General features: G+C 49.3%; 1 pseudogene; it reads left to right on the top strand.

Annotated features, from left to right (window-relative positions):
- The window catches only part of LOC134390145 (vomeronasal type-1 receptor 90-like), a 30409-nt pseudogene extending 19643 nt beyond the window's left edge, over window positions 1-10766 (top strand).
- The last annotated feature ends 12997 nt before the right edge of the window (window positions 10767-23763 follow it).

Raw genomic sequence — 23763 nt, 5'->3', positions numbered from 1 at the left:
GCTTTTTTCCTCTGGCTTTTTTCCTCTCTCAAGGACATAACAAATCTCATGTCCTTCTGGCCGGAGAAAATAGGAGAAGCAGCCTTTGAGAGCCAGATAGTATGGGAAGGAATCCCAACGGGGAGACCATCAGAGAAGGGGAGTCCACAATTCTGAGTTTGTCCCTGCAAAAGTCTCAGCCTAACCCCTGAGCACATGTGAGAGAGACCTAAATCAACATAGCTGAGATGTAAATACACACAGAAGATGAAACAGGTACACAGACTGAACCATACGAGGTTGATTATCTTCCAAGACAAAAAACTATCTCAAGAGTTGTATAACAGGGCTCAGAACACAACAGAACAAAGTCTAAACACAATTCAAAATTATTGAATATATGAAGAAATGGGAATATGTGATCAATTTTAAGAGGGAAACACAATTGACAAATGCCAAACCTATACCATACAGATGTTAAAAATATCAGACTTTTTTATATCCCATGTCAGCATTCAAACATGAATTTTAAAAAAGCAAAATAAGTGAAATTTACTATTTCAGCACAAGATTTGGGGAAAAGGGAAAAGATTTGATCTTGTAAATTTGTGCTTTTTTCTCCCCACCTAAGGAAATATTACTGAATTGTAAAATAGTTTGAAGACTCCAAGTTTGCTTATCCCCCCACATCTCAGCATCTCCGAATCATAATGCAACATATAATCAATGAAATGCCATAATTCAATTGAAAATTTTAAATGAAAGTCTTAGTGGTACATAAACAATGGTGTGTTTTACAACTGATACCAATTTTGCTTTGATAAAATGAGGTACATGACCCTCACAAAAATGTGTCCCTCCTAATTTGTTAGTTTAAATAACAGAAGATATTAAGAACATAGGGACTGTGAATAATACCCTATTAAGTTCCTATTCCATTTAAATGCATGTGAATTTTCACTATCCTACCTGAATTATTTAATTTACCATGCAAAAAATTATAAACTGTACCCTGAAGAGTTATAAAGCTTTTAAGTTTTTCTTTTTAGTTTGGTATCTGATAATATCAATTTATTAGAATATGTTTATATGGGTTTCACATTTTGAAATTAATAAAATAATTAGATTTGTACTCAAGATGAATTTAGTGATGTACAAAGAGGTTTCTTTTCCAGTTGGTTTCTCCAAATTGGTTTTCACCTGTATGAGTTCTCATACACTGTTTATCCACACGTATGTGTTCTTATAAGTTAAGTAACTCACGTATTTTAATACAGTCTGATGAATAACACATCAGTAAGGTTTTTTCCAGTATGAATTATTTGAGGTCTAAATGAGGTCTGCTTTGCAGCTGAAGGCTTTGTGACATTATAATCATAAGGTTTCCCTTCAAAATGTATTCCCTGTGGTTAGTGAGGCATCTAAAAGCTTTAATGCATTGATTCCATTAAAGAGATTTATTATGCTTTAGGAGTTTTCATATATTAAATAAAAAATAAGCTATTTTGGAAAGTTTTTCCACACTAATTATGGGATTTCTCTCCAGTATGAATTCTCTAGTATCTAAAGACGGACTATTTATAGTTGAAGAATTTCCCACACTGTTTGCATTCATAGGACTTCTTACTATTGTTGAACATAAATTGAGCTCTAGGTAAAGGGCTTCCCATATTTACTACATTCACAGGGTTTGTAATGGGTTGAATATTTCTCCCCCAAATTCATGTGCATGCAGAACTTCAGAACATGATCTTATTCAGAAATAGGACCCTTGCAGATGTACTTAGTTAAGATAAGGTCATACTAAATTATGGTGGCCCTAAATGCAATGACTGGTTTCCTTATAAGAACAGTAGATAACACACAGAGACACAGGGAGAAAGGCATGTGAGGATGGTGGTAGAGATCAGGGTGATGCAGCTACTCCGCAAGGAATTCTGAGGATTACTGGCCCCCACCACATCTAGGAGAGAAGCCTAGCACAGCTTCCTACTCAGAGCCTCCAGAAGGAACCCCCCACAACACCTTTGTTTCTCACTTCTGGCCTCCTGAACTAGGAGAGAATAAACTTCCATTGTTTTAAGCCACCCAGTTTGTGGTCGTTTGTCACAGCAGCCCTGGGAATCTAATTCAAAGTTTTTCCCTATATAGTTCCTCTGATGTACAATGAAGTGTGATTCATTGAAGAAAGCTTTGATGTACTCATTATATTAACAAGGATTATCATCTCTACAAATTTTTGGTTATTAAAGAGTTTTAACTCCTGGCATTATAGCTTCTCACTTTGATTAAAATCAAAGGAATCTCTCCAGTATGACTTCTCTGCTCTACAATGAAGGGTATTTTCTAGTGAAGATGTTGCTACATTTATCGAACTTACAGGAATATCTCCACTATGAATCTCTTGATGTCTTACATGGTTGGGTATGACTGAAGGTTGTCCCACACTGATTATATCCAGAAAGTTCTACTCCTGCAAGGGGTGAGCTTTTACAAATAATTTCCCACATTCGTTGTGTTCATAAGATTTCTTGCTAGCATAATTTCTCTCATCTGTATCAAAACTACACTTCAAATGTCCTCAAATAACTATGGGATATTTTTACGGGATGGGGAATAAGCTCTGAACTCAGATGGAAATTAGTTTTTAATTTTACTTTTATAGATGGAATTGGTTTTCTTTTCTTTTCCTTTTTTGTTTTTTAAAGATGACCAATAAGGGGATCTTAATCCTTGGCTTGGTGTTGTCAACATCATGCTCAGCCAGTGAGCTAACTGGCCATCCCTATATAGGGATCTGAAGCCATGGCCTTGGTGTTATCAGCACCACACTCTCCCGAGTGAGCCACAGGCCAGCCCTGGAATTGGTTTTCTAATTATCATTTCATTTCTCCATAATGCAATTGGTTTCAAATTCCCCTTTTTATAAATTGTACAGAGTTATTCCTTAAGAATATCCTTATAATCAACCTAGCAATAACCTTGTTAAGAAAAGCCCTGTTGTGTGCTTGATACTCTGGTTTCATGTCTAGTATTAGATAAAACTTATGAGAAGCCATTGTCTGAGACTGAGATCCTGCACTAGGCTCCAACAGACCAAACCAAAATGGGGTCACTTAGGCTAAGTGTCACATAATCAAACTGAAACTTTATTTTTTTAATTTTTTTATTTTTTTTAAAAGATGACCGGTAAGGGGATCTTAACCCTTGACTTGGTGTGGTCAGCACCACGCTCACCCAGTGAGCGAACCGGCCATCCGTATATGGGATCCGAACCCGGGGCCTTGGTGTTATCAGCACCGCACTCTCCCGAGTGAGCCACGGGCCGGCCCCAAACTGAAACTTTAAAAAACAGAAAAGTTCTCAAACTGGACAGTTCTCCAAAAACTAGGAGATTTACAGTAACCAATCTAAAAGAACACAATCAATCTGAGCCAACATGACAAGGAAGACCCCCTGTGCTTTAACACATACAAGGAAAGTGTATTAGTCCATTTCTGTTGCTTATTACAAAATACCCAGAACTGGGTAATTTGTAAGAAAACGAAATATATTGCTTACAGTTTCTGAGCCTGGGAAGTCCAAAGTCCAGGGAACACATCTGGTGAAGTCCTTGGTGGTGGTGACAATGATGGCAGGGTATCACATTTCAAAAATGGTGCAGCAGAGAGAGAGAGAGACAAACTCTTCTCCCTCTTCTTTTAAAGCCCTCTGAACCATGGCCCTGACCACCATTTTTAATCCACTCACTATGGCATGGTCCTACAATCTAGTCCCCCTTCAAAGCCCCACCTTTCAATTACCAGAACAGGACTTCCCACCCTCTTTACACTGTCAGAGTGGGGAATAAGTCTTGGGGGGACATTCAACCCATGGCAGAAAGTAACTTGAAGTAACCTTATGTTAGCCAATCTGCTTTTTTTGTATTGTGCTGTTTCCTCATTCCTGCTTAAGCTGCCTTACAAAAACCAACAGTTCTGCCATGCCCAACAGACCTCCTTCTATTTTTTAAACAAGATGCTGCCTGATTCATGACTCACTAAAATAAAGCCAATTAAATCTTTAAACAAAATTTGTTGAAGTTTTATTCTTTAACACTAGTCTCCTAGATCTAAAGAGAGCTCAAGTGTAAATGACCTCTTGTCTACCTGAAAAAGTACCTGTCATAAGGCAATTAGTACAGAAATGGACAATTTGGGGAAGAGAATGTTTGAATGATTTCAAATATGATCTTGGATTATGAAGAAAGCCAGTAAAGCAAACAGAAGACAGAGGAGAAAAAAATGAAAAAGCACACAAAATGTAGAGTAAGCACAAAGAGGACTGGACAGGAGATGGAGTTACTAGAATAAGCAGCTAGAGAGATGCCAGAAGGGCAGAAGGCAGAATAAGGACCTCCATAAGTCCCCTACTCCATAAAAGCAATGAGAACATTGCTAAAAATTGTTAAAAACAACTCTTTCAGAATCGGGACAGAATTTATTCAACAAAATGCCTGAATATTGGTAAGAATAGGGTTTCTTTGGCATTTAAATTGCTGTACTCTTACCTCTGCTCTCCACCTACCTCTGCTCTCCACCTTTACAAATCAAGAGCCAGCAATCATGGTGAACATCTGCAGCCTAGCAGCCACCGGAGGAGAAAGAACAGGGTTGGAACACTTCCAAAACCCCACTCCAAGAGAACTGCCTGTATTTCATCTACCTTCAAGAGCCTGAGAAAACCCCATGCAAAGGTTTTCTCTCTGTTGTACTTTACTCAGACCTCACCCAGTGTGAATAGCCTTTTCTCTGGGGGCATTTGTCAAAAACAATCAGCAGCGATTGTTTAATATCACAGTTGCCTGAGGTGGTGATAATACTTGGGGTAAACAACAAGTTAACCATGAAAACTTAAAAAGTAAACTCTGGGGAATGAGCTGTCCATGGGGCTCTGAATTCTGGGGGATCTCAAAGGCCAGGAGCGTGCATAGGAAGGTATGCACACTCAGGGCTGTAGAGATGCTAGGAAATACCTGACAGGGCCCTGAGTTCTCACCTGTGGTTGGCCGTGAAGCTTCACACAAGCAGGAAGTAAAGACTACAACAGGGTTATAAACTGCCTCTCCAAGTGCTGAAGGCACACTCCAACACACACACACCACCCCCAGCAGTCTAAGAAACTTATTAGTTCTATGCCTTTTTAAAAAATCTGTCTGCAACTTTTAGCTGACCAGTATGGTAACAAAACAGATTTCAGTGGCCACAAATGAGAGAAAAATACAGACTCTACAGAATTAGCCCACCCCCACATTGAGGCACCATCATTGTTAATATCCTGGGTGGGTGTCCTTTCATCTCATTCTCCTTAATCACAATAAAAAGTATCTATAGCTGTTCCCTCCACTTCTCAACTCCCATTCTCCTATAACTCACCCAACTGACTTCAGTCCCCACTACCTGGAAGACACTGGTTCCATTGAGAGCATCAGTAACCTCCATGGTACCAAATCTAATGGTCCCTTCTTGGTCACCCTATGGCTCACTTTCTCAGTGGTCTTCAGTGCAAGGTGGTCCCACCTTTCTTTTTGAAATCATCTCTTCTCTGAGAACGATGTCAATACATTCCTCTGGTTTTTCATTCACCTAACCAGATGCCTTTTCTCTGTTTCCTTCATAGATTTCTCCTCTTCTTTATCTCTGAATGTTGGTGTGGCCCCAGACTCAGAGTGAAGCTCTCCATGCTTCTCTGTCTGCATCCTCTTCCTCATTATCATCCTCAGTCTCATGGCATTAAATAATGTCCACATGTCTGTGCCTCCCACTTCTCTGTCCTCTCCTCTGATCTGCAGACCTCTCCACATGGGTATCTAACAGTTATCTCAAACTTAACAATGGAAAAAAATCACCACCTCTCAAAAAAACCAAAAACCAAAACCAGAACTAAACAATGTTCTTCCTGCCCCAAGTCTCCTTCTCCGTCCAGTATAAGATACCACTAAACCCCTGTGTTGCACAAACCAAAACCTCAGGAATCATCTTTGGTTTCTTTTGCCCCTTAACTTCCCACATCTATCCACCAGCAAGCCCTCCTACTTTAGAGCCGAAATAATGTATATCCCAAATCCAAGCACTTTTATTCTGCTACTACCTAGTCATGCCGACATGTTATAGAACAGATATTCTACTGACACGCATGCCTGTTGTGGCAAGATCTGCTAGATGCGCACAAGTCCTCCTCACACAAGACTACATTTCCCAGTCTCCTTTGCCAGACTTTAAGACCATGTGACTGAGTCCTGACTGTTGAAATATGGAAGGAATTAATATATGCTACCTCTAGCAGAGCCCCCAGAATGTCTCACTCAATTTTCCTCTCACAGATGAGAAGCAGGGGGTAAGGAGTTGACAGAGTCATAAGTCCTTTGTGCCCAGACACTGAGACACTTTCCAGAGTCACTTCCCAACCATATCACACTGTGCAGTAAGTGAGAAATAAACTCCTTTTATGTTAAGCAACTGAGATTTGGAAGCTATTCTGGCACTGCAGCTAGCATGTACTCTAAAAGACACACATGAACCACAGGCAGATAATAGTCCACTTAGAATAGCAGATTCCAGACAAAGTGAACTTCAGCCTACTCTGCAATATTTTAATTTTTCCAAAGGATAAGAAATATGTATATTGAAAGATACAACAATCAGAATTATTAATTGAACTTTTAAAAGGAGAGAAGAGAACTGAGGCCCCCAGAGATAGGAAACGGGGAGCAAGAGGAGGTTAGCAAAAAATTGGTAAAGGGCAACAAGAAATGATTACACTGTATAATGTTGAATATACTAATTATCCTGATTTGAGTATCACATATTGCACACAGGTATTGATAATCAACACTGTACCCCAGAGATAGGTACAATCCATTATGTTTCAATAAATGAAAAAAAGAAATATGTATATTATTTCAGCTGTAGATAACAATTTAGAAGACAATTCCTGCATTCCCCTCATCTTGCTTCAGAAGTGTCCTGTCTATCCACCAACTGCCCGTCCCTCGTTCACCTCCATACTTCCCTCATGTCTATGGCCTTCATGCAGGGCTAGGGCAGGAAGGGAACTGTGAGACATGGTCAGTAAGTCAGTCCACAGATACTTCCAGCACCCATCAGAAGGACCGCGATGCAAACCAGGCACCAGGAAGTGAATCAGTCATGCTTTTTAGCTTGAGCAGCACCATAGTCTCCAATTTATTCACAGAGTGGCTACTCCTTACAAGGAACTATGAGGCATTAACAATCCCATCTGCTGAAGACAGACTTCCCTAGATCCAAGGTAGTCCACTCTCTGGGTCTCAGTTTCTTCTTCTTTGTCCAAAACTAGCAGAAGAGGAAAACAGAACAGATTAATTTAATCATGACTAGGACAAGGGTGTGGGTTCAAATGGGGGTGGGGAGCAGGGACATAAAGGAAGAAGTGCTCAAATCAGGAAGACATAAAGATTTGCTTAAGGTGGATCTTAATGGTTGGGTGGGAGTTTACCAAGATCATCTGGAGTAAGGGAAGTCACATACAAGCCAGAGGTACACACAGGTGCAAGGGCACAGACTGGTGAGATGATCTTTGCTCTCAAGCCACTGATGGCTTTGGTTTAATCGAAACACAGGGTGTGTGCAAGGGAGAGGCATTCAGGGCAGGCTCTTCTGTATGAACTTGGACTTGATCCACAGGGCTGCCACATCCCTTGTGTAGACTGCGCCCTAGCATGCCTGGCCAAGTGAGCAAGTGGGGCTGAAATCCAGCCAAGCTCAACTCACCAAGCCATGCACCCTGGCACATGTTTGGGTCCACCAGGAGAAAGGGTGCCTTTTCCACGGTGCCCAAAGGTGTTGTACAGTCTAAGAGTGGCCCTGTTTATGCAGCCATTGACATCGCAGCTTTCAAAACCTTTTCACACACAAGATCTCACTGAATTATCACAAGACCATGAGGTAAGGATTATGAGCACAATTTTTAAAGAAACCAAGACTGAGATGTAGAAAAAGACAAAACCCTGAAGGAGACATTCCTAAATGGGACCTCTCAGATCTCAGTGATTCCCCCTGGGCTCAAAGATCCTGGGAGAACCCAACAAGACTCTTGGCCATTTGTTCTGTGGCAATCTTTTCTTCATCTGGAAAAACACAGGCCTGATGAGTACAATGGATTTACTGGGTACATTACATTACATGGCCACAAATACACATATAAACTTTAAAGGGTGAGGTAAAATAATAACTATTTCTATTATTCTACAATTTCCCCACTAATGGATTGTCCTTGTAGGACATTCATCTGTAAAGGATGGCATGTCCCCTCAGGTGCTGCCAGAAAAGACCAGGTCACATCTCTCTTGATTTGGGACAAAATATCATTTTGTGGCCCCTCCTAAAGTAGGAAGGGGCCTGCAATCTCATACATTTGAAATGAAAGAAATTTTGCTAAGAAACCAGGCCAAGTAATGTCTGATTTTTACCTTCTACTAGCTTGGGTGGAAAATAAATAGGGTTCTGGAAAAAAATCCTTCTGACTAAATTCTGTTTCTTGGCTTATGAACGTCAGAGCCTAGCGAAGAGAAGGAAAGTCTCCAACCGTGGCCAAGTTCCTTAAAGCATCCTGGCAACAACACCTGTAGGAAGAGGCTGTGGGTGAACTCAGACCCGTACCTGGCTTCTGAGTAAAACTGTGTGACCTGCTCTCCAAGGAGCAGAACATGGCACTGACACATTCTGGGTGCTAATGTCATAATACTCTTTTCCTTTCATATCTGGAAAATTTATTTAATACATAAAACTCATTAAGAGTTGTACAGAACAAGTGCTAAGGGGCTTTCTAAAAGCTCTAACAACCAAGCCAGTTCACAGGTAGGCCAGTACTCAGTGGCCATTAGAGAAAGCCTTAAAAGAAGTTCTGGCGCCATCTCGTGTCTAATTTGGAGCTGGGCACTACAAGAGAAGAAAAAAACGGGAGGGAGGGTTGGAGACCGGGTTAAGCAGGCTGGCTTTCCTGAAAACCTGCGGGAGGGACGGGGAGATGCAAGTGCAGAAGCAGGCTAGAGCAGCTCCTGAAGGAGACCTGTTATCTGATGGGCACTGCACTATTTCTGGCAGCTAGGTGGCATGCTCATATGTGCGTTTTAGAATAATTCAGTGCAGGCAAATAGGCATGGCCTGTGACTGAGGATCAGACACCTAAGGGATCATGCTTATGCTCACTGCTGAGTTCCTGGGCCAGACCCCTGCAACAGCAGCCTCCTAGTGGAATGCGGGGGTTACTGGCTGACTGGCTCACACCGATAACCCCACTGCCTAGAACAATGCCTGGAGCATAATAGTTGTCATTAAAAAATAAAAGGCTGGTATTTTTCCATATGTGAGACTACATGATAACACTGTCAAAATACAGATCCCCTCCCTCATCCGTCCCCAAATCTCGTTTTTGAGAATTTTCCTGTTGGGGCTTGGCTTCACAGGAGCCTCGTTTTCCTCACCTTACAGATGGAAACAGTGAGGCTCAGCCCCTGGCAAAGGCCCGACTCCCCCATATACGATCCTTTCCCCAGGCCCCAAGGAACCCCTGCGAGGTGAGCCGGACCCGACGGACCCCAACGGAAGACGCAACATCCAATCCCACGAGTGTATGAAAAGTCGCACCGTCCCGTCGGTGGGAGGGCCTAAGAGAGGCTGCCCACCCCAGCGTCTTCCTCCTCTCTCCGGGGCCCGCATTGTAGATATGGGGAAACTGAGGCCGCCAATGGAGACATTCCCGTCTGAGGCTACACCTCGAGCGGAGGAACCCAAGAGTCCCGCTTTTTTCCCTTGGGTTTGAAAGCGCGGGTTCCAAAGGCGACACACTGCAGGATTTCCAGAGCAGCCTACCCAGTCCCATCACCTCAGGAAAGTCCTACCCGCTCTGCGCACCCCCCAGCTCCGCTCGGCTCCACCCTCGGCCCCGCCCACTAGCTCCGCCCCCCGCTCGGCTCCACTAGGCCCCGATTGGCACCGCCCACACGCTCGGCTGCACTCGGCTCCACTCGGCTCCACCCCACCCGCTCCGCCCACCCTCTCGGCCCCGCCCACTAGTTCCGTCCTCCCGCTCAGCTCCTCTAGGCCCCGCTTGGCCCCACCCACTCGCTCGGCCGCACTCGGCACTTGCTTGTGCTATTTCCGCAGGTGGAACAACGTGGGATCGCAAGTTAGCCCCACCGAGCCCTGGTCCAGTCGCTTACACGATCTGGCTTGGCCCAGTTCGGCCCACGTTGGGTTGCGTCCGGCACAGCTCGGTTCCTCCGGGCATCCCTCGCTCGCCTCTTCTGTCACCTAGAAACCCACTCGTGCACCTGCCACCCCCTCACCGCCCCGGCTGCTCTTGGGGAGCTCGGTCCGAAACCACCCAGTAAGGGTCTTGTGAAGTTTTCCATCATCCCGGACCCCGCGCGGGCCGAAGGACAAACCTGGGTTCTGGAGTATGCCCGGTCTGGCGTCGCGTCCGGACCCCCCCACGTCGCAAGTGGATGACCTTGGGGCAGTCCTCTCACCTCTCCATCTGCTAAATGCAGCTGCTGATAATACCACGCTCCTGGGCCCCATGGGAGGATCCGCGCGCGTGCCAGTGAGCACGTGCTGAGCGCTGTCTATGCTATGCCGGGCAGTGTGGACACAGAGGACACCCGAGCGCTGTCTATGCTACGCCAGGCAGTGTGGACACAGAGGACACCCGGTGAGAAAGACAGCGAGGTCACTGCCCTGCCTATGGAGGAGCCCGCGGAAGATTAAATGAGCACGAGTTTGCAATGACCTGGCCCTCTGCTTTTCGCCCGTTCTGTGGCTCTGAGCTTAGCCTCTTAGCATTTCCCCTCTGTAAAATGGGAATAGCAGCTCCTTGTCAAGCAAGAGCTGTCAATGCTTGCCTTACCCTCCAGCCCAGACATCTCAGGTGAGGCTGCACAGGTGTCTGTCCCATGCCCCATCCTCCAGAATGTTGGGTCGTGGTAAGGATGGCCTCTTATAATGACCCTCTGTGTAACTACGATTCTTTCCACAACCCCTGATAGCCAGGAACTCAATGCTGGGGAGACAGGGCAACCTCTGGGTACTTAAAGTGGTAGCTGCAGAAACTGACTTGGCTGCTTGAAATAAGAGCAGTGTGTTAGAAGGATACCAGGGAGGTCATGGGACAAGGGAAGCCTGAAGAAGAGGTTCAGGAAAGCAGGAGCTGGGCTGTACCAGGTGGTCTTGGTGCCAAAACCTCTGCACAGTCGCCCTTGGACGCTGCTGATGTGGGAATACACTCTACCCTTGCTGCTGTCCCGCTGTTACTGCTAGATTCCAGGTCTCCAGAGAGGGTCTGACTGGTTGGGTGTAGGTGTCAGGAAGTTCTTCACATTGAACTGGTCTTGAACGATGAGTGGAAATTGGCTAAAGGAAGAGGGAAGGACGTTCCAGGTAGAAGGAATAGCATGTACAGGGCATGTGCATCACTGGAAAGGAATCTTGGGGCCATCTTAGAATTGTTCTTGCCAGGCTGTGCCAGGTGCATTCCTGGTCATGTCATTCATATCTCACAAGAACCCTACAGAAATGGATATCACTAATTTTTTGGAAAAATGATTGTATTGTCTTTATAAAAATACTAAGTGCTTTTATAAAGAATTCAACCTATACAGCATAATGCTGCAAAAATGGGGTGGGGAGCACATCACTACAAATCCTGGTTCCCAAAACCCCAGAATTAATACCAGTCAACATCATTCCTTTCTAGGCATATATATGGAAGGGAGGGAGGGAGGGAAAGAAAGGAGGAAAGGAGTAGTGAGAGAGGGAGGATGGGTAGAAGGAAGGGAAAGAAAGAATTTTATTAAAATGAGGCCATCCTGTACATGCTAATTTTTAAAATAGAATATAGGGAGCTCATTCCCGTTTGAATTTAACAAAAGAAAAAGAAATTAAGTGAAATAGAAGAAGTTGCTGATTTTGCATTTTTGTTTCCTTACCAATACAGATATTTCCTACAAGATCACCCCAGGCTTGTGAAGAACATTATGACATCAGGGCTCATTTTTTTTTCTTAAATTACGTGTTTCAATCTTAGCATTTTTTTTTTTTTTTTTTTTTCTGTGACCGGCACTCAGCCAGTGAGCGCACCAGCCATTCCTATATAGGATCCGAACCCGCGGCAGGAGCGTCGCTGCGCTCCCAGCGCCGTACTCTCACGAGTGTGCCACGGGCTCGGCCCTTAGCATTTTTTTTAACCTGTTATGAAGGATGAGAAAATTAAGTCCCACATACTTTCTCCCATGCCCACCCGCAACGTGCTGCTTTCAGGCTGTTGTTTCTGTTACACCAAGATCTGTGCCGTTCGTTCACTTTCCTCTGCCACCTCCCTTCCCTGGGATGTTAATCCTAGCTCTTGGTTTATTTGGAAGCGCTGCTCACCTCTAGTCCTGTTCCCTTGATTCTTCCATTTCTGAGTTTCTCGTTTACATTTATCTCCCAGTTGGCACAGCCCCACTTTACAAATAGGACATCAGGCTTGCTCAAAGGCACTTTGCCCAAAGCATATCAGTACAGGAGTCCAGATCCTGAGCAGCACTTGCCTGACTCCAGACACAGTGCTCAGGAGAGCCTTGGGAGCCGTGAGATTTGGACTTGGGTGCTGGCATCTAGGGAAGGAGGGAATCACTCTCTCTTCCTGAACCTTCTGGGGAGGCCTGAGGAGCCTGGACAGGACTCAGTGCTAACTGTGCCTTGAGGAGTCGTGTTAGGGGCTGGGCAGGTTTCCCGTGGCACCTCTAACCCCACCCCAGAGATTTGAGGAAGGAATTAATAACACAGGCAGCTGGTCCTCTTAGCCTCAATTTTTCTGGAGCCTGACTGAGAAGAGAAAGTAGAACAATGAGGAAGCCCAATGCATCTGTTTTCCTTCTACTAGAGACAATAATCCCCCAACCAGGGGCCCAAACAATAAAAGATTTTCCTTTCACTTAAAATTTTAAAAGGCCAGAGGTGGGCAGTGTGGGCTGCTATGGCAGCTCAACCATGCCATTGTGTCCCAGGACCCTTCTTGTTTTCCATTCTACCATCCTCCTCAAGACAGCTGCCAGAAGATGGGGAAACCCAAGGGGCTGAAAGCCCAGTGGCTCCCCCTTATCTCATTGGCCAGAGCAAAGTCATGGCCACTCCTAGATGCAAAGCATGCTGGCAGATGTCATTTTTAAAGATGGTGGAAAGACAGAAAGAAGCTTTATCTTTATGTTGATGATATTTCTTCATTGCTTCTTAGACTACAATAATGGTAACAGATGCACTTAGTCATTTACAGAGATTTGTGTGAAGGGCGAATATGGACCAGATACAGAGCTCGATGCTGAGTGTGTACTGATGGAGTGAATGGACAGGGGCCCGTCCTCATCTGGCTTACTTAGGGGGCACTCGCTGTGTGCAAAGCACGTAACAGCTCTTACTTTGTTTAATTCTCATAAAACAATGGGAAGTAGGAGCTATTATCCTCATCGTGCAGACAAGTAAACGGAGGCTATGAGAGGCAGATAATCTACTCAAGGCTCCATAATTGTGTAACAGAGCCAGAATTCAAACTCAGATATGTTCACATCTCTCTGTGTTCTCCAAACTGCTGTGTGTCCTTAGCTCCAGAAAAAAGGCAGCCTCCATGAAGTTGAGGGGTAGACAAGCTATCCCCTCTGCCCCAGCCAGCCTCAGAAGCCTCCCAGGGAAGTTGTGAGCATGAGGGGCAGGGCACCAGGTGGTAACTGGGTGATAAACGGGCCGGGCCATGCTAGGCTGTACAGCGGAAGCCCAGCAGCTGAAAGCAGAGGTGTGGCAGGGCAGGGGTGGGGCCGGACGTGGGATGTACTTTTTCCTCCAGCACAACAAGCTGTGGGCTTCTTCCTCCCCCGCCAAGCCCTGCCTGATATTTTGGCCCAGGATGGTCACTAGGCAGGGACTAGAGGGCTGACAGGCCTGCAGGGGTCCAGGGCCAGTCCCCAGAGGAAGTCACATGGCCAAGGTCACAGGCCTGACCCTGGAATGGAGAGGGGAGGGAGATATTTCAGGGCTGAGAGGAAGGGCCCAGCCCACGCGATGAATCACCCGGGTCACCCGGGACGGGGATTATCCTGAGGAAGACCTTGGGGCGGAATTGTGATAAGTGCCCTCCTCCCAAGGTGACCGGGGGCCTGCAGACGGCTGGCCGGTGCTCAGCAAGGCACAGTATAGTTGGGAGCACTCAGGTGCTCTTAGAAGGCCAGGTGCTTTCCAGAGTGACCCTCCATGACCCTGCACTACCAGGATGAGCCTCAGAGATAAGCCCCTTGGTCAAGGTCACAACAGTGAGAAGTAGGATTTGAAATGGGGCCTGCCTTTTTCTTGCTGCCAGCTTGTCTCCCCAAGCAGGGAGCTAAGACTGCTACTGCCTCCCCCCAGGTGCTTCCTGGGTGGACGTGAAGGTCGGCAGAAGCAGCACCGGGGTCTCGGCCCCCAGTGGCCAGCCAGGCCTCGGGTCTAGCGCTTGCTTCTGGGTGAGGCACTAGACTTGTCAAAACTCCACAGTGCACGAACGGGGAGTGTGGAGCCCAGAGGGGCAGAGGGATGAGCCAGGATGCCAGAGCGAGTCGGGCAGAGGCCACCCTGATCTGACTCCTACTGCCCAGCCTGCGGGTGAGCACCTTCTGGGTCTATAAGCCTGGCCACCAGCATCCCCTGGAAACTTGGCAGGAACACACTCTCTTGGGCCCCACCCCCACCCCACATGGCCTGAATCTGAAGCTGGGGGGTGGGCAGCCCTCTGATTGTTCACCGGTCCTCCCCCAGGGGACTCTGACACCAGCAAACCCCAGAGTCCACACACAGACGCGCACACACGACAGTTATTTGGTGTCAAACAGTCTTAACCTCGACTACGATAGGAAATCCCATTCACCTGATGGCCCCTCTGCGGACTCACAAACCACGAGAGTGCACAGGCCCTTGGAAGTCACAAACTTGAGGAATGCGCGGTCTCCTTTAAGGGGGACAGCTGCGTGTGCGCTACTCTCCCCGCACAAAGTGGTGCTTTAGCTGATTTTTATCATACCGTTGCTTTCATATGTACTGTCATAAAACTAAGTGGCTCTTATGCTATTCTAAACTCAGCAAGCGCCAGGTTAAATGTAACTACCATCCACACCACAAAACCTAACTTTTCATGCATGATAGTGACACATGTCAGAGAATGCTGATTTGCTTGAAGCCAAACCACACAGGCCCTTCAAGGTCGGCCCCATGTGTCCCCCTGTGTGGAGAAGGGAGTCAGCCTCCCACCCCTCTCCTCTAGTCCGGCCTCTCCACCCCCTTCCTTCCCACAGTGCCCGCAGGGCTCCGATGCTTTACTCACATGTCATCAACCTCTGCTTGCTTCTCGCCAGCTCCACATAGTGAACGTGGTTTAGCTGGCAACCCCATGGCTATCAGCACCAATGCAAACTAAAGCAGAGAAATAAACTAGAGGAGAGTTCTCAGTTATAAAGTTGTCATCCTGGTGGTTCAAAATATGTGGATGTTGGAGTCATGTTAAAATGGAAACAGGATGATTTAAAAACCATCTCTCTTGGAGCCTTGAGCACACCTCTCTGGGGGCCTAGGGATCCACAGACCCCTCTGGGAGAGACAGACTTAGAGCCAGCATGCCTGGCCCCATTTCTGAGCTGGAGACATCGAGGCCCAGAGAACAGAAGGGAACTGCTCCTCCCTGCTTTGGTCCCTCTGACCTCCATCCACTGATTTCCCACTGGCATGAGGAAGAACTGTGTCCCAGCCACAGTTGTCCCTAAGTGCAAGGGGCTCTCCTGGAGTGAAGGGAACTGCCCTCCCTGAGCAGTTTGAGCACAAGTGGTCACCACTGTGGGGGACAGCACAGAGGTGGGGGCCCTGGGGGAAGATCAGGCCACAGCAGAGCCCAAAGACCCGTGCTCCTCGACTGCACCTGAGGGGTTGGTTACAAGTACAGAAGCGACGCCCACCTGTGCCAGAAGTCCAGCTTTGAGATTCAGTCTCCCCGTGTGCAGAATGGGGACTGGACAGTCTCTCCACCCCTGCTCCACAGTCTCTGCCCCCAAATCCACATACAGGGCTGATGGGCAGCAGGGCAGTCAACAGGACTTTGGCGGCAGGTGGAGTGAGGTGCCACTTTTCTAGCCCTGACACCATGTGCAGCTCCTCCCAGGCAGGATGCTTTGGTCCTGCCCGGTCCGGCCCCCATGGTGGGCACTGAATCACCAGCCTGGGTGAGGCTCGCCTCATGCACAGAGTGGGGCGCTGGGATGGAGATGGATCCATGCAGGTGGAACAGGTGCTGAGGCCCCCTTCTTGCAGGGGCAGGACACGTGGGGGAAGACAAGAAGGAAGGGGTGACAGTTAACTTATGCTAGGCACACACTGTGCACCCCACATTCAGCTAGATGCCGGGCATGCAGCTTAACCCCACAGCCTCTCAGTTTTCCCCTCTGGAAAACAAGGTTGTTATGAGGCATAAACGAGATTCAGTCGATTATTCATTCATCCAACAATTACCCATAGTGGGCTGCCCACGTGCCAGGTGTTGTGCCAGGAAACACAGCGGGGAGTAACAAATATCCCCACTTCATGAGGCCATGGTGCAGTGGAAAGACACACAAAAAGAAGTCAGCAAATAAGTGTACAATGTGAAGTGGGGAGTGGTGACACATTCTAGGAAGATAAATGAAGCCAAGCAAGAGGTGATCTAGAGAGTGCTGTGAAGGGGTCGGTGCTCAGGGCCACCTCCCTGGAGGTGGAGATGTGGGAGGTGATACTCTGCTTGACTGAAGTGTGGATGACCCTACAGCGATTTGAAGAAAGATATGACACAGGCAGTGAGGAAATACACAGGGTCCCTCAGGGAGGCTGGCACACAGTAGGTGCTCAATAAATTGTGCATGCCATCGGAGTTCAGAGGGGCCTTTTCCTTGATTCACCAGATGGAATGGTCTCTGTGTCCTGCTGCTCCCCAGCTGGGGATGGTGGTCTGCAGGTCCCATCTTCTTGTCCCACCTGACCCCATCCTGGGACAGAGGCCCTGAAGACTGACAGTTCCAAGGCAGGAGGAAGAGCTTCTTTTGGAGAGGCTGCATAACCTCCCACCAGCCTGGCCCACAGTGGGGGCTCCCCAAGCAGAGACTGCGGTGTCAGTCACAAGGGGGTTGATTACTGGGCAGCCCCCAAATAACAGAGGCTCGGGTTCCTTGTGAAAACCCACATGGGACAGGGTCAAAGTCCTGCTCAGACACCCCCGGGGCCTTCCACCTCTGCAGAAGGAAGCCTACAGTCCTCTACCATCAACACCCGATGGCTTCAGCAACCTTCTCTCCAGCACCTCCTCTGTCTGACTCTTCTGCTGTCCATGGGCTGGTCTCCCAGGGTCCTGTGAGCATCACCTGGGTGTCACTACTGAGGGCCTTCCTTCTTTCTTTCCTTCTTCCATTCTTTCAACGAAAACAATGTGCCTAGCACATGGCTTCCAGCAGCTGCACGTAATTTAGTAACGACAGTTTTTTCGATGGTTTGTGTCGCTGAAGTTTTCTTATGAGCACAAATGAAGAAAACAAAGGAACCAAATACGAGTGGAAAGACTCTACAACCCCATCCCTGGGACCCGTCAGTGGGGTCCTAAACAATGAGGTCCTTTCTCTATTACTGGCGGCGCCAAGGGGTGGCTGTGGCTCCTCCTTAACTTCATTGTGCAAATGTGTGCGTGGTACTCACTGGGTCCTGGGCAGGGTTCTAAGCACTTTACAAGCGGCATCTCGAACCTCACAACAGCCCTAGAGGTAGAAACTCTTTATCCCCAGTCTACAGATAAACTGAGGCAAGGAGAGAGTTAAGTGGCTCCCCCAAGGTCACAGAGAGAATAAATGGTGAAGCTAGAATTGGAGCCCCTCTAGAGCCCTCATTCACAGCAGTGTCTGGGATATAGCACAGCATGACACCTTTTAGTGATAATTACTATTGCAGGCTCTGGGATCTAAGCAGCCTTTTCTTCTGTCTCCAGCAGAGGGCATCAAAGCACCTGGCCCAATGTCCACCTGCCCCAGGTATGCTTGATTTGGCTGAAAGTGGAACAGCACCTGCTGAAGAGAGATGCCCTGTCTTCCCTTGATCCAGGCAAGGAAGCCAAAAGGGGAGGAAGATTCTGGGTTAGCATGATTCTGTCAAAGAAGAATGTTCTGCAATAGATCGCCCTGAATTATGAAACAGTTATTCACACCTGGTTCCAGGTCTTGCAATGAATCAGGTACTGCCCCCCGCCTTGGGGGAGCTCCCAGTGGAGTGAAGGATTTAATGACCTCGACATTATTAGCCCCGGGGAAAAGCCAACGAGTTAGGAAAACTACCCTGGATCATGAAGCTAGTAAGTGACAGAGCTGGGATTCAGACCCAGGCTTATTTGTCCCCAAAGTCTATGGTCTTCCTCCCAAGCCATGGCCCTCAGCCAATGCAACTGGGTGCTGGGGACAAGATGAAGGGGACAGAGTCTTCTCCACAGGAGGTTCTGTTCTAACAGGGGAGAGAGGGGTGAGCCCAAATGTCATTTGGGGTGGAGAGGGCTCTGCCGAGCAGATAGGGAGGAATGCATTGAAATGTACTCTCTCCACAGCCGGGGCCACGTCGTTGTGTTCACCACTGACCCAGGGCCCTGCACACCTGAATCCTCAACCAGTGCTTGATGGTGCATGAATGAGGTAGAGACCAAGTGCCTAGGACGGAAGCAGCGTTGACCAAGGAGGGCTCTTCGGATGAGTTGATATTTGGGTGGGCCTTGGAGGATGGGGTAGGAGCTTACCAGGTAGAGAAGAGGGCTGGCGGCATTCCAGGCATGCACAGAGGACTGACAGGGTGCTGCAGTGGTCTCTTCACTTTTAAAAACATCACAACCCACACACACATACTCAATACACACACATACACAGATACGTAAACAACATACTCTTAGTATATCTGTACAAGTACACACACGCACACGCACACGCACGCACGCACACATGCACACACACAGACACACACACGCACACGCACGCACACGCACACACACGCACACGCACACAGACGCACAAGTTGGAACCTTGTCACATGCAATGCCCTCTGTTACTTTCTGCTCTCTGTGCTCTTAGTAAATGCCGGTGCAGCCCACTGATTTGCTGCGATGCAGGCACAGGGTAGGAAGGTGGAGGCTGTAAGGGGGATTTGGAGCCAGCCCATAAAGACCTTTGGGTGCTAGGGTGACAGTATGGACCCTTCTCAGTCCTTGCCCCCCTGCCTTCTCGGTGGAGTCTGATGCTGCAAACTCCTCTCTCCTTCCCTCGCTCCTTGATTAACTTCCTGCCTCTCGTGCTTGTCCTCTTCAGCCACCTTTAGTCGCACTTCTGCCCAGGCTGGTTCTTTAACTCGTGCTGAGCTCCTGGGGCTCTGTGCTGGGCTCCCCACTTTTCCTTCTCAGCCTCCCGAGGCGTCCCCTCCATGCCTAGATGGGAATGACTGCCCACTTCCAGCTGCAGAGACCCCAGTCGCTCTCCACAGCCCGAACCCCCCTCCCAAGCGGCAGGTGCATACACTCGGCCGTCCCTTCAGTGACCTACAGACACTTCAAACTCAGCATGTCCAAAGCCAAGTTCATCTCCCCTAGACTTCCTGCTCCCTGTGTCCCATCTCCAAGTCATCCTCACCAGCTACTCCGTCTCACAGGACAGAATCTGTCCTGAGGCCTCCCCATCCTGTCTATTCTGCCTTCAAACTAGCTCTCAAATACACCTTCTTCTCTCCTTGCTGCTGCCACCACCCTTATCCAGGGGGGCCTTTTGTCCCCCAGATGATTGTTGACACCTCCGGACTCGCCCTCATCTCCTGCCAACTTCTCTTGGCTCCCACGACAGCTGCCATACGTCTTCTGAAACCAAAATCTGACCATGTGACAACCCTGCTTCCCTTTATGATCAAGCCCAAACTGACTAATATGCCCTATGTCCCCAGACTCGCTGTTGAACCTCTTCCCTGCAAATCCCCCACCCACATTGCCTCTATCACCCCATTCTCCAGGCACCCTGGAACCTCATGGGTGCTGCTTCCTCTGGCTTCAAAGACTCTTCCTGCTTCACTCCAACTCATTCGCCTAGGACCCCACTTTAGAAACACCTCCTCCAGGAAGACTTCCCTGATCCACCACACTGGATTAGGAGCCCCTCCTCTGTGTTCTCAGAGCACTGTGTGCACCCCCACCTCAGTGCCTAACACCTTCTTGTCTAGTGCAGTGGCCCAGGCTTTCCTACTCCGTTAGATGGATGGCATCATGGAGAGGTTAAGAGCAGATGCCAAACCAACCCTCTCTAGGTTCAAAGCCCAGCTCGGCCATGTACCGGCTGTGGGAATTTGAGACTGATCCCTCCATGATTGGCTTTCTTTGTACTATAAAATAATGATGGTTATGTTAATAATAATGTTAACGAGAAGGAGAGCACCTACCTCACAGCACTGTCAGAGAATTACGTGAGGTGACAGCTGAAGTTGTGAACGGCAGTGCCTGGCAAAGAGTAGTGCCAGCTACGTGTTTGATAATGAGATCAGTCCTCAGACTAGCTGCTCCAGGAGGGCAGAGACTGGAGTGATTGGATCCTCTGTATGTCCCTGGCACCTGTCCCAATGTCTGGATCACGAGCATCCCCCCACATTTGTGACACAAGTGAGTCTTTGGTCTAAGATAATGATGATGCATACAAAAAAGAAAGGACACATCTGAGAGAAGCTTTGGAGGTAGACTGCTCAGGGCTTGGTGCTGACTGTCTGTGGGTAAGAGAGGAGGAGGAATACAGAAATCCAAGTTGTGGGCTCAGGAATTTGGGCAGGGTACATAGGGGATGATACACAGGCCACTGTCCACAGTGCCTGTAGTGGATTGAATTATGTCCCTCCAATACTCATTGAAGCTTGAATTGTGTCTCCCAAGTTTTATGTGTTAGAAACTTAGCCCCCACTGTGACTGTTAAGAGGGTGGGAAATCCTATTATGGCAATTGAGAGGTGGAGCCTTGAAGAGGTGATTGGATTGTAGGATCATGCAGTAGTGAATGGGTTAAAAATGGTGGTCGAGGCATGGTTGTGAGGGCTTTAAAAGAAGAGGAGAGTCTGTCTGTCTGTCTCTCTCTCTGTTCTCTCTGCTTCCACCATATTGCAATGTGACACCCCTGGGTTGCTGTCGCCATCACCAGATGGACTTTGGACTTCCCAGCCTCAGAAACTATAAACAATAAATTTTGTTTTCTTTATAAATCATCCACTTTTGAGTATTTTGTTATAAGCAACAGAAACGGACTAATACAGTGCCTCAACTGGGCAGACTTGAAGGCCAGGTTGACTTGGTGGTGGGGCTGGGGTCACCCACATGTCTGGCACCTGGGCCGGGGTGACTCCAGGGCTTATCTCAACTGGAACTGTGGACTGGATTACTTCCACGTGGCCTTTGGATGTGCCTGGGCTTCCCCACAGCATGGTGGCCTCCAGGCTCTTCCAAGGTCGCTCAGGGCTCCAGCATGATGGCTCCAGCCAACAGAGCAGAAGCTGCATTGCATTTCAGCACATGGACTCTTGGTCCTTGCAGCATTGCTTCTGCACACCTTGTTGGTGCAAGCCATCGCATGCCCCCCAGATTCAAGCGGGGAGGGCACAGAGAACCCACCTCTCAATGGGAGGAGTGTGGGACAATGTTGTGGCTGTGTTCTAAAAGCTCCATCCTGATCCACCACCTGTGTCTTCTACCTGCACCCAAGCTGTAGTCCCCTCTCTGGTTTTCCTGGCTCCACCTTACCACCCTACCCACCCCCAGTAGATTCTCCATAGGCCGGCCAAAGGGAGCTTTTGAACCCACAGATCCAATGAGCCACCCCTCTTCATCCCTCCAGTGTCTTCCCACTGAACCTACCCCTGAAATTCATGCCCCCTGACGTGCCCACACAGCTTTACGGGAACTGGTACCCCTCTCCTCCCTTCTTCCCACTGCCTTCCTTTCTCTTGCTTGAGTACAGCCATCCAGCCCTTCCCGGGGGCTCATGCTCCCTCCCAGCTTCTGCACTTGCTGGTCCCCCTAGCTGGAATGCTGGGCCCCCAGATCCTGTGTCCTTTAGGTCTCAGCTCCATGCCATCTCCTCAGATCTAACAAATCCTCCAACACCCAGTGTCTCTCTCCCATCTCCCTGTTTTTCTCTCTTCACCTGGGCTATCTGAAGTCACGTGTTTGTTTACTTCCGGTCTGTCTCCTTCACTGGCACCAAGAGGAAGGACTCTGGCCTCGCTTGTTCCTTGTACCAATGGTGCCCACCATGGTGCCTGGCACAGACCTTTGTGAAATGTGAAGGAGTGTATGGATGGGGCTTTCAGGGAAGGAGTGTGTGTGTGTGTGTGTGTGTGTGTGTGTGTGTGTGTGTGTGTGTGTGTGTGTGTGTGTGTGTGTGTGTGTGTGTGTGTGTGTGTGTGTGTGTGTGTGTGTGTGAATTACAGAGGCTATCTTGAAGGCTGGGCAGGCCTGGAGGATGGGTGGAGGTTACCCAGTTGGGCACACCTTGCTTCCAATGTGGCTCTGCCACTCACCAGCAGCTGACTTTGGGAAAACACCTTCACCTCCCTGAGTCCCTACTTCTCCAGCTGCATCTCGCGTCCAACAACCCCTAGCTCACTAGATTGGGGGGTGTATCAGAGGAACGGGCCACACCCCTGGTCGCAGAGGACGCTCAGAGTATGCAGTCCCGGGGGCGTGGCAAGCTGCTCCAGCCACCGCGCCCGCCAGGTGTCGCCGTGAGCGCGCACTGAGTGGCCAGCTTCGCCCCGCGCCCTCGGGTGGCTCGGGCGTCCCACGACTCTGTTCTGTGCGGAGCCACTAGACCTCAGACGGATCCTACTGTCCGTTGGCACCGGTATCCCAGAGAAGGCCGCTAGGGTACCCACCTGCCGCCCCCCTCAAGCAGACAGGGGTGGGGAAGGAATTTCCTGAGCCAGGTACCCCTGCTCCACCAGTAGCTCCGCAGAAGGGGGCGCCCTGTCCAGAAGCCGGGCTCGGAAGTCCGCGGGAGGGGGAAACCGGGGTGGTCTTCCTACCCCTAGCTCCCCGCTCAGGGCAGGGGTGGCAGGGAGGCAGGCGAGGCTCAAGAGTTCTCTTCTGAGTCCTGATCCCCTCCACCAGAGGGCAGCCTCTGGGCGCCCGCTAGCCCCGCAACCTGCCAGTTAGCGACGGGTGGGTGGCGAGCGTGTCCCCCCCCGGCCCCCCAGCCGGGCCCGGGAGGAGGGAGGGGGCGCGGCGGGAGCGCGCGGGGCGAGGCGCGAGCGAGGGCCTGGGACAGGCGGCCCCGTCCCTCGGGCGCCGGGGCGCGGGGCGGGCGCTCCGGGGAGGGGACCAGGAGGGGGCGGGGGAGGCACGGGGGACAGGAGGGCGGGGCGGGGGCGGACGGCAGCGGCGCCCCGCACTCCCCGCGCCCCGCACACTTGCACCGGCCGCCCCCGCGCAGGTCAGCGTCGCCCGCGCGCTCGTCCCCCTCCGTCCTCCCGCCCGGTGGCTCTCGCGCTCCCGGCGAGGCTCCGGCGCCGCGCACGGACGGGCGCACGGACAGACTGCCCGGTGCACGCCTCGGCCCGCGCCTCCAGGCGGGCTATGTGGATTGCCCCGCCGGGGCCGGCCTGCGGGATCAGCACAGCCCGGCCCGCGGCCCCGGCGGCCAGCGGGGACT

Source organism: Cynocephalus volans, chromosome 11 (genome assembly GCF_027409185.1).
Source record: "Cynocephalus volans isolate mCynVol1 chromosome 11, mCynVol1.pri, whole genome shotgun sequence".
Classification (NCBI taxonomy): domain Eukaryota; kingdom Metazoa; phylum Chordata; class Mammalia; order Dermoptera; family Cynocephalidae; genus Cynocephalus; species Cynocephalus volans.
Note: the sequence above shows the minus strand (reverse complement) of the source record. Positions and strands in the feature narration are given on the sequence as shown.